The following is an 11,924-nucleotide window of genomic DNA, read 5'->3' as shown; positions in this document are numbered from 1 at the left end:
CAAGACCTATTTGACTAAGACAAGCAACATTGTTTTTATTCATGACGATCATTAGTATTCTGCATTCAGGTATGACTGAAACATTAGGATCAGGAAGTTAGACACAAAATATGCAAAACATGCTGGAGTTGTTGAAAAATATGATAAAACAGCAATTCACCACTGATTCACCAATTCACCACTAGCAATGTTACCACTGAAGTGATGTTTATTTAACTTTCATGTGTGTATTGTGGAAATGGTTAACACTACATCATCTTATATAGCTAAGTGGTTCAGTCTTTCTTTTTCTCATTAAGAAATATTAAAGAAGGTTTAGACATGCTTTGTCATTGGAGAAAATGATTCATGTGTTATGTCATCATGCCTGGATTATTGCAATTACTTGATTCTCATAGCATGGTTGGTAGCATAGGTGGGAATACAACCTAAATGGCAATCCGATCCATTGTAGGGAACTATGCAAACAATTCCAGCCAAATATATTTTATCATTTTCTGAAGGATCACAAGGTACTTAAAGGTGTTTGGGTCCTCTATTACATACAGAAGGGTGACAATTGAAATAATATGCCAGATGACTGCAGACACCAGCAGCCAGAATGAATCATCCTATTTGCTCTGTAGCATGTATTGTCAGCAACATGGGGATAAAAACAGACCCAAATGCAGGATAGCATAAAATAAAATGGTTTAAAACACAAAAACACAAAACAGGGACGCAGAGTAGGACACAAGACGACATAGGACTACAAGGATTCCACACTGCCATAGGCAACGCAGCACAGCTAAATAGACATGGCAATTAAACATGAGGAAGAGGTGTGCAGAGACGGGGAGGAAGAGACAAGGGCGGGGCAGACACGTGAACATAAAACATAAACAAAAGCACGTGGCCAAAGTCCGGGCTGGATCCTGACATGTATAGATAAAAATGTCCTTAAAAGGAAAGTGACCTTTTTAAAATGTTTGCATGGAGGGGGTGAGGTTGTATCCCTTGCCTCTGTCTGCACCTCTAATCATTTTTAAATATGAATTTTAATTGGATGCATTTTTAAAGTGTGTTTACCTGATGGCTGCTACAAATGATATAGTTGCAGGGTAAGAGAGGAGTTCATTTATTCAATATGCTTGTTGAGAGAGATAATCATCACAAATCAAAAAACAGATATCACATTGGAAACCTGTACAGATGGCTAAGCAAACTTTACAAAAGAATTTTATTTTTTCTTGCTTTCTTCTTCTGAATAAAGTTATTTGATTTTTTTCCCTTACAACAATATACACATTATCCACTGATAATTCAAACATAAAAAAAGCTTTTCTAATATGCTCTGAGAAATATTAGTTTGGCATATAATAATATAAGGTCTTCATAAGGGGTTAGGGGGTAATGAAATGCAAAACATTTTGCAGTTTGTTTTTCTGGAGCACTCAGGTGTGTGCGTTTGTGTGTGTGTCTCTAATGCCAAGACGATAATCAATTGTTGCTGCTCATCAGTCTGGGAAGGGTTCTAAGGTCTGCAAACCTTCTGTAGTGGGAAGAATGGTTAACAAATGGACAGGTTATAGGCCAATCGCGGCAGTAGACCAATCGCAAAAGTAACAATTTTAGTGCACAGTCAGACAATAGGTATATAAATGTAGCAGTACTGTCTCCCTCTAGAAAAGTTTGAGGCAGGTTTTATTTGTGCTCTCATTTCGAGGGTATAAAACGGGCATATTGACATGAAATGGGAGCACCCTTACCTAGCATTACCCCATTTCCAGTGGTCCGTGTGAATTCCCAAATCAGCACTATGGACACCAAGGTACAGAACATACACTTCAGTTGTTACATCAGCAGTGATACCGACTGGGTATGTCGGCCGATGTTGCCCGCTGGAGTCAGGAGTGTGAGCGGTGTCAGCAAACCAAACATGTGCCATCAGTTGCTGTAAGTTTTATGGGGCATTTGTTGGCCTTTCGCCTGAATGAGATGTGAAATTAAATAAGATTTTACAGTGTTGGAACCATCTCAGGCCAGGCAAAAGAATGTGTTAGCAATGACAGTCATATTGAGCAAATTCAATGTGACATTACCCACTTGGGATCAGCGGGCTGAAACAGTGGTCTGTGTCTTGTGGGAAGAGTGGTTCTTTAGGTCAGTTTCCCTGGGAGCATTCATTCCGATGGGGGCCTCAACTTTGAGCCCAACTCAATTCAGTAGTTGTTTAGCCTCAACCAGGTGGATAATTCTCACAGACCCCTTACCATGCAGCTGATAATGGCCAATGTGAAAGGTTTAGTTGTACTAACTAGTTAGCACAACCTGCTGCAAACCATGCCCACTGGAAGAAGAGTAGGCATCTTGCCTAACACAGGTGTCCTTAAGATGTTGTAACACAACCCCACATCAGATCACTGGTGAATCTTCCTTGTATTTAATGTTTGGGCATAAGCTGTGACTGCCCATAGACTTCTGATATTAATACAATCAATTTAACACATTCGAGAAGTTCTTTGTAATCATAACATTAGTTGAATACGTTTCTTACATTCTTTCTTAAGTTTTGCAACTAAAACACCCAGTACAGGCATTGATGTGCAAACGTGGATGTTTTACTTGTCTTAAAGATATAAAGTTAATAAACTAATCTTCATCAACTTACAAAAAGTGGCATATAAAAATACAGACTAACCTGCACAACAGTCAATATTAAAATTAACTGACATATATTGAGTGAACAGTTGTATGATTTTTTTAAATAAAAATGTTAAATAGCCTATGACTAGTTACTATGCATATCCCAATATGTATAATTTGCTCTGAAGGTTAACATATGCACAGTATCAACAGAAAGAAACAGTTCTCAGTTCAGTGTACTGATGATTCGCTGTATCGGTTCAGTAATGTGCAGTATCAACAGCTCGAGCTCACAGTTCTCTCTGCACAACATGTCTCAGTTCAGTGTACAGGAGTTACATATACTCCGGGATATTAGTTTATTTAGAGTCGGACCGAATGTCAGGCATGACCAAAAGTGAGTAACTTTAGTAACTTGTGGATCAGCGCTGACTCAAGACTCGAACTGTTTAGAACGAATCAGTCCGATTTGGTGAACCAGTTCATCCAGTTCACTAAAAGGAACTGGTTCAAAAGAACGATCTGTTCACGAACTGGCCATCACTACTTTGTACATTGTATTTTGCCATTATATGATCACAAGCATGCCTAATACTCTCTTTTGAGCTACATAGGCCACTCTGGTGGTACCAGTGCTCCTGATCTCTTCTGCTCAGACCTGCATAAAGAAATGCACAAAGAGCACAATTGACAAAAGTCACCAAAATCACAGGTTGTAACAATACTGAGTACTTGACCAGCAGCTTTGATCTGAAACTAGGTCTTCTACTAGTGACTGCTGATTCACTACCTACACACAGCCAAGTCGTGAACCACAAACAACTGCTGCCTAGGTACTAAAAACACTGTGAGACTGTGAGACTTAAGCACACCCTTGTGCTGTGGACAGCATGAAGGTACATGGCTGCAAGAAGGGACACCAGAAGCACAGTTATTCACCCTTTGGCAAAAGCTGGAGAAGTATGAATGGGTGTAGCAATTTTAAACAGTCAGTTTTTACTTATAATTTTGTTTTCTTAAACTTATTTGATGATAGAGTAGAGGACTGTGCTCCAGAGAGCTCTCTGAAGCCTCCTTGCCACCAAACAGCCTTTCATTTCTTGCAGCATAGCCTATAATCTCAGAACAAGCCCAGTTTTTTGTGACCATACAGAGCCAAAGGCAGGGTGCAGACAAGCAGGTTGAATTAAGTTGTCACTTAGCTTTGTGTGATAATCTAAATATATTGTCTATTCCCTGAAAATATAGAAAGCTAGTTAACTTTAAATTAAGTCATACTGAATACACAGCCAGCAACTTTGATCTGAAACTAGGACTTGTGAGAGCTAGGCCACCACCAATACTCAGCCAACTGCCATCAAGATGCTGAAAAGATTGTGTTGCTTCAGCACCTCCCTGTATGGGGAAACGCAAGAAAGCACATTGCTGCAAGGCAAGGCAGCAAATAAGAGCTGCAGCAGCATGTGGGGGGAGTATAAAAGGGTGCAAGAGCAGTTGAGTTCAAGTTAGGGAATAATGAATGGGTATGGATTTTCAAATGGTTGATGATGTAGGTACAGTATACATTTAGATTAAGAAATTACACTGGTGTCCATGCTTATATCTGCACTTAAATACATCTCTTCACCCTCCAGCATGATACTAGAGAGATTTTCACTTAGGTAGTATGAGTTGAAAAGACAGTAACACACGTGTAGACAGCAGGTAGGCACATGGCTGCAAAGTGAGATAGCAGAAGCACACACGGCTAGCAGCCAATGAGCGCAGTGACAGCTGTTCACCCTCCAGCTAAAGCCTAGGGAGTATGAGAATGTGCCACAGACTCAATCAACTCAGCAAAGCTTTATGTCTATGCATGCTTATTTGGAAGTCATGGAAGCTTTTATTATTGCCACATACACATTACAGCACAGTGGAAATATTTTCTTCACATATGAAAAACCTAGGGAGGTTGGGATCAGAGCACAGGAGCAGTCTTGTTTAAGGGCCCAACAGCTTGGCACAGCTGGGGCTTGAACACCAATCCTTTAATGAACAATACAGAGCAAGAGATTCAAACAGGCGAGCAATGTTTTCTAACAGCCCATGCTTGCTCATGCTTTTATCTTTGCTATATTAGCTATATAACCCAAGAGCATGCCTTTGGGCCTGCATTGTCACCAGTCAGCCTTTCTTTCCTTGCAGGATTGCCTATAATCTAGTATAAAGAACATGTCTAGTTACTTTCTGACAATACAGAGGCATGGCCAGGGAGCAGACAAGCAGGTTGAACTATGTTGATTTAATGTCTATTCACTGAATATGAAAAGATTATACATAATATAGACAGGACTTTTGTTTTAGTAATCTACTTAACATTATATTAGATCATGTCAGGACTCAGCCCGAACTTTGGCCACGTGCTTTTGTTTATGTTTTGTGTCACATGTCTGTCCCGCCCTTGTCTCTTCCTGCCCGCTTCTGCACATCTGTTCCTCATGTTTCTGATTGTCCTGTTTATTTAGTTGAGCCGCGTTGCCTTGTGCAGCGCGGAATCCTCTGCTCTCTTCTGTTGTCTTCGTCTTGCCGAGTCTGTGTCTCCATTCCGTGTTTTTTTGTTAATAAATCCCGTTTATTTTAGCTATCATGCATTTGGGTCTCTTTTATCCCCGCGTTCGTGACAGAAGGATTCCGCCAGACCAGGACCCAGCAGGATAGCTTCAGACTGGACCGGCTGGTGGGAGCATTTTTTATTTGTTTTTTTCTAACAAATTGGATTTTTTTCCCCCTGGACTTTGTGGTTTTGGTGACATCGGTATGCATTTTTCCAGTGAGGGACGCCGCTCCACTTCCGCTTTCTCCGAGGGGGGGTGCTGCCTCACTTCCTGGTTGCGGGCCATGTCACCAGCCCGAGTTTTGTTTTGTTTTTTCAGTGTCCTGTGACATCGCCCCGCACCTGTCCGGTGGTGGGCGTCGCTTTACATTCGGTTTCTGCGGAGGATGCCACCCCACTTCCTGTCCACAGGGGGTGTCGCAGGTCCATGTTTTGCCCCCATGGATATTTTTTTGTTGATTTTTCTGTTCTGTGGAGGAGTATTTTATTTTTCTGCCCCTCTTCCCCTTCCTGGTTTCCGAGGGGTGGGTCTAGCTGTGGTGAGTCGGGGGTTGCGCTCAGCCCTCCTGTTTGGCTGTGGACGTTGCTGGGCCCTCTTGTTTGACTGTGGACTTCGCTCGGCCCCCCTGCTCGGCTGTGGACGTCGTTTGGCCCCCCTGCTCAGCTGTGGACACCTTGCTCCCCCCACCTGCCTCGCCGTGTGCCTTGCTTCCCCCACCTGCCTCGCCATGTGCCTTGCTCCCTCCACCTGCCTCGCCACGTGCCTTGCTCCACCCACCTGTCTCGCCATGTGCCTTGCTCCCCCCACCTGCCTCGCCGTGTGCCTTGCTCCACCCATCTGCCTCACCATGTGCCTTGCTCCCCCCTCCTGGACCCTGTCAGAACTGTCAGGACAGACGCATTGGGAGTCGTGTTGGGAGTCACGCCTCGAGTGGGGGATACTGTCAGGACTTAGCCCAGACTTTGGCCATGTGCTTTTTGTTTATGTTCTGTGTTCACGTGTCTGCCCCGCCCTTGTCCCTTCCTCCCCACCTCTGCACACCTGGTCCTTATGTGTTTAATTTTGCCATGTATTTAACTGTGCCGCGTTGCCCAAGTCAGCGCAAAATTCTCATCTTCGTTTTGTCGTCTGTGTTTCATTTTTTTTAGCTATTAAACATGTTTTTCTTTTATGCTATCCTGCACTTGGGTCCGTTTTTATTTCCCTGCTATTGACAGATCATGCTGAACACAGCCAGCACCTTTGATATAGGACCTGTAAAACTAGAAATTAGGAATTGTGACTGTGGAGCTAGCACCCACATATAGGCAATACATGCTCATCAAACAACTGCCACCCTGGTGCTGAAAATATCCCAATTCTGCACCCTATGTGTTGTAGACAACAAAAAGGCACATGGTTGTAAGGTGTGGGAGCGAGTGAGTGAGGCAGTAACTATTCAACCTCCAGTAGAAGGCGGTTGAATACAAACGGGTACAGAAGTCATAAGCTGGTGAGTAAGTTTACTGGCAAGAAAAACTGGCCTGTAAAAACTGGCCTTTTTGCTGCTCAGCTAGATTACTGGCCTTCTTTACCTATCCTTGTATAGCAACCGTTTAAATGCATTTTCCATATTTGATATTTCTATATTTAAATTGTAAAATTCTACAGATGATGTATAATCACAAACTAACAGCATTACACTGATTAACTGCAGAACTGTTTTCTTTTATAAGGAGGGTTAAAGTTTTAAAATGGTTTTCAGTCTACATTATGGAGGAAGCCGCTCATAGAATATTTACACAACAGAACCAGGGGTCTAAGGGATGCTAGGGCCCTGTGGTTGGTACAGCATTCAAAGGAAAATGAAGAAAGGCCCAGAGGATTCATACAGCACTGTAGCATTGTCTCTGAAAAAAGGAACACTGCTGAGGAAAAACACCTTGATTTAAAATTCAGATACAAACTCAGCCAGTGCAAAGACATACAGCAAGCATGAACAGAATGAGAAACAGAGGGGAGCTGGACAAACTCACAGGTCTAAAATTTCAATTACAGTCATTGACTCAGCATAAATCTGATGATGTGCCAGGATTGGAATGTCGTAAAACAGAATGGAGATAAGTCTGGTGACTTTGTGTAATAAAATCAAAATAAGATGCATATGCGGCATTTTGTTGCTGTACCTGTACTATGCAATATCTATCTATCTATCTATCTATCTATCTATCTATCTATCTATCTATCTATCTATCTATCTATCTATCTATCTATCTATCTATCTATCTTGCTGGATAGCTTGTTTGTGCATATCTTTTTATCTTTTATTTTATTTGACTCCCTTCACTGCTCAGCTAACACAGAAGAGGGAAATTTTATTGTATTATTTTTATATGCACTTTGATGTTTCTATTTAAGAACAACGAGGACAAAGAAGAAGAAGCAGATGATGATGATGATTATTATGATGATGAAGAAGAAACAAACATATATTCTTAACTCAATTTTCTTTAATAGCATGTTACTGATGGCACATTTATAGCATAGCATTGAAATATCATTAACTCTGCATGTAATCATTAATTAGATTATTCAATGGCAAAGAAAATCAGAATTTTTCACTCTGTGTCACAGAATCTCTTTTGAGACCAACTTCAATGTGGAAAGGTATTCAATACCAAAATAAACACAACTAGAGTCCGTATAATATTCTTGCAATTTACTACTATAAAAATTTCTGATTAATGTGAATATCATATTTTGATATTCACGACTGTGCAGCAATGCACAGATCGAATCATATTATTAAGTTCGCCGATGACACGACCGTGGTGGGTTTCATCAAAAAGAACGACGAGTCAGCATACAGGGAGGAGGTGCAACAACTAACTGCCTGGTGTAGAGCCAACAAACTTTCTCTGAATGTGGACAAAACTAAAGAGATGGTTGTGGACTTCAGGAGAGCACAGAGCGAACACTCTCCGCTGAACATCGACGGATCATCTGTAGGGATCGTCAAGAGCACCAAATTTCTTGGTGTTCATCTAGCGGAGAACCTCACCTGGTCACTCAAAACCAGGGCCATCACCAAGAAAGCCCAGCAGCGTCTCTACTTCCTACGAAAGCTGAGAAAGCCCCCCCCGACCATGTTCTACATAGGGACCATTGAGAGCATCCTGAGCAGCTGCATCACTGTCTGGTTTGGGAACTGTACTGTACGATCTCACACACACTCTTCACCCTCCTGCCGTCTGGAAAAAGGTACCGAAGCATTCAGGCCCTCACGACCAGACTGTGTAACAGTTTCTTCCCACAAGCCATCAGACTTCTCAATAACTGAACTGTACTATACTGAGCACAACATACACACACATCATCTGTATGGACTGCACAGACCCTCACAAAACACACACACTGTTTTGCACACTTTTCTGCTGTTTTTTTTTTCAGCTGTTTTTGCACATATTGTACAATATCTTAGCCATTACGCACATAGTACTATACAATATTTCAGTCATTTGCTGTTTTTTGCACAACTCTATATATTATCCAAAGGACCTGCTGCTAAGAAACTGTGTTCATTCTAATGTTACTGCACAAAATATTGTTTAAACATTCAGTATTTACATACAGTATTTACACCGGTCGGTCGGCACTGTTTCTGTTACTGTTTATTGTCTTTTGTGTATTGCATTTTTTGTACTTTTTGTATTGTCTTGTAACTTTATGTCTGCACTGTTTTTTGTCCTGCACTGTCTTGTTTGTCTTGTCCTGCACTGTTTGCACCAGGTTGCACAGTTGCACTTTATGTGGCTAAGACTACTTACATGTCCTTAGCTCTGTCTTTGTTTTTAGCACCTTGATCCTGGAGAAATGTTGTCTCATGCAACAGCTATATATGGTTGAAATGACAATAAAAGCTTCTTGACTTGACTCAGGACTATTTCTGAGGATTCATTCATTCATTCATTCATTCATTTTCTACCGCTTTATCCGAACTACCTCGGGTCACGGGGAGCCTGTGCCTATCTCAGGCGTCATCGGGCATCAAGGCAGGATACACCCTGGACGGAGTGCCAACCCATCACAGGGCACACACACTCTCATTCACTCACGCATTCACACACTACGGACAATTTTTCCAGAGATGCCAATCAACCTACCATGCATGTCTTTGGACCGGGGGAGGAAACCGGAGTACCCGGAGGAAACCCCCAAGGCACGGGGAGAACATGCAAACTCCGCACACACAAGGCAGAGGCGGGAATCGAACCCCGACCCTGGAGGTGTGAGGCGAACGTGCTACCCACTAAGCCACCGTGCCCCCCTATTTCTGAGGATTAAAAAATGTTAATATAATTATCAACAAAATGCAGCTGTATTGTTTGTACAAACAATAAGGCTTACAAAATATATAAGTAAAGCACTAAGTATGAAAGTATATATACTTTTTTTTTGCTGTTGAGAGAGATCTGTTTGATTTGAACAAATTCTTATTCACATTTAGGAAACCTGTACATATAAATATAACTTTCTAATGTTGTTTGCTAAGTGTAATATATTGAAATCTGGAAGGGCGTTTAATGATACTGCAAGTGATACCCCTAAGTACTGCCATTTTGCTAGTCTCTGGTGGCAGTCTGAAGACATTTGGGTTTGAGATTGAAAATGAATATGAGACTGTCATTTTTAATATTTACATAAAAATGTAAAAAAAAACAATCAGAAGAAAACAATAGTGATGTACTAACTACCAGGCAAAGAAGATTCTCACCAAGGAATACAACAGCAGTTGATGACAGCAATATTGTGTGAAGAGTGCAGTGCTATAACCAACAGTCTACAGGGTAAGGCTAAAGGTACCACAATCCACTGCACAAAGAAAACAGAAAGCAAAAATATAGAGAAAAATCGCAAGAATCAGAAGGCCAGATTGGAAAAAAAATACAGAAATAAACCACAAACGCTCTGGAACCAAGATTCAATTCTAGCAATGTGATGGAAAGGTCAAAATGTGGAAGAAGAAATGATCTGCTCATGATCCAAAAGATGTAGGCACATTGGTCAAGCACATGAGAGGTAGATCCATGGACTGGAAGTTAAGAGGTCTACAGAAACATCCTCTCTGCCAATTTATAGAGAATTTCACACAAGAGAAATTTAATTCAGAGGATCTTCAACATGCAGCAAAACAGTGACCATAAAACAAAAAGGTGCCATGTTCAAGTTTTCATGTTTAAGATGTAAATATCAAAAAAGATCAAGCTGAAACTCTGATCTGTCATTTCATATTCATCTTTTGATGTTAAATATTATATAGCATAAACAAAAGAATTCAGTGTAAAACAAAAACAGAAAAGGGGGATTGTATGGCAAACAAAAGTTAACTGTGGGCTAGATTACATTAACTCTATTTGGTAGACACCTCTTTTCAGAGCCACTTATTTATCTCATTAACACAACTGAGCAATTGAAGGTTAAGAACCTTGCTTAAGGGCCCAGCAGTGGCAGCTTGGTAGTCCTGGGATTTGAACTCACAACCTTTCAGTCAATAGTCCAATGCTTTAACCAATGAGCTACTATAGATGAATAATCACTTTGACTTCATCATTGTAACTGCGATACCTGTACTGCTTTGGCCTGAATACTCAAGCTAGGATTTCAGTCAAGCTAGAATCTCTCCATCTAATTTTAATCACATGTTCACTTTTTTATATACACATAATTGAGCATCTCCTTTACTCACAGTGGTTGGTCCCTTAGAATTTTAACATGACCTTTGTTAATATTTTCTAGTTTTCTTTCTGTTATACGTACAAACACACCATCATTTATTAATTGCACCATTTATACTTGACTAATTTGTGGTTATGTAAATCGGCGACTTAGAATCGTACTAATCGCCTATGCAGTGTTTGACCCTCAGTATGATCTCCTGACTTACTCTGTTTTATTATAATTTAGCCTGATCACTGTTTTGGCATTGACACCACACCATTGCAGACTTCGCTCCGGATACTATTTTGGTGGCTCTGGCTTAGATTCTGTGTGGATTCATTCTGAGTTCTCAGATTTCCTCTCACTGTTCAAAACTATGTCTGTAGGTGGACTGACTAATTTGTGTGTGTGTGTGTGTGTGTGTGTGTGTGTGTGTGTGTGTGTGTGTGTGTGTGTGTGTGTGTGTGTGTGTGTGTGTGTGTGTGTGTGTGTGTGCGCGTGCTAGTGTGATAGAGACTGAACAGTGCTCTGTGATTGATTGGCATCCCACCCAAGGTGAATGAATAAATTTGGTCTGATCATACTATGACTGCTTGTGCTCTGGCTAATTCCTGTTTAACAATGCTAATTTTGTTTGTCATTTGTATTTGTATGCTTTGATTTGGTACCAAATCAAAGCATCCAAAACACCTGCTCATGAATCTTTAGCCGCTCTTTGCGTCTTTTCGTTACTCTTGCATTGTTTTGCTTGCTACAACACCTACAACATTTAACAAAACACTATAGTAATGGAATAGAATTTTTTTTTAATTCAAACTTAGAAATCAAAATAAGAAATAATATAGTTTGTGTTTCTGTCGTGTTTCATGGGGCTGCTCTTTGAGGAATTTCCCTGTGGGGACATATACTTTACTTTTGACTTCTGTTATGGGCCACTGTGTAGCCCATAATTGCTGAAATATGACAATGATAAGCTTTTGGATGATGGGGTACAATACTGGCTATGTG

The sequence above is a fragment of the Tachysurus fulvidraco genome, chromosome 7 (assembly GCF_022655615.1).
Source record: "Tachysurus fulvidraco isolate hzauxx_2018 chromosome 7, HZAU_PFXX_2.0, whole genome shotgun sequence".
In the NCBI taxonomy this organism is placed as follows: domain Eukaryota; kingdom Metazoa; phylum Chordata; class Actinopteri; order Siluriformes; family Bagridae; genus Tachysurus; species Tachysurus fulvidraco.
This window is presented reverse-complemented; position numbering follows the sequence as displayed.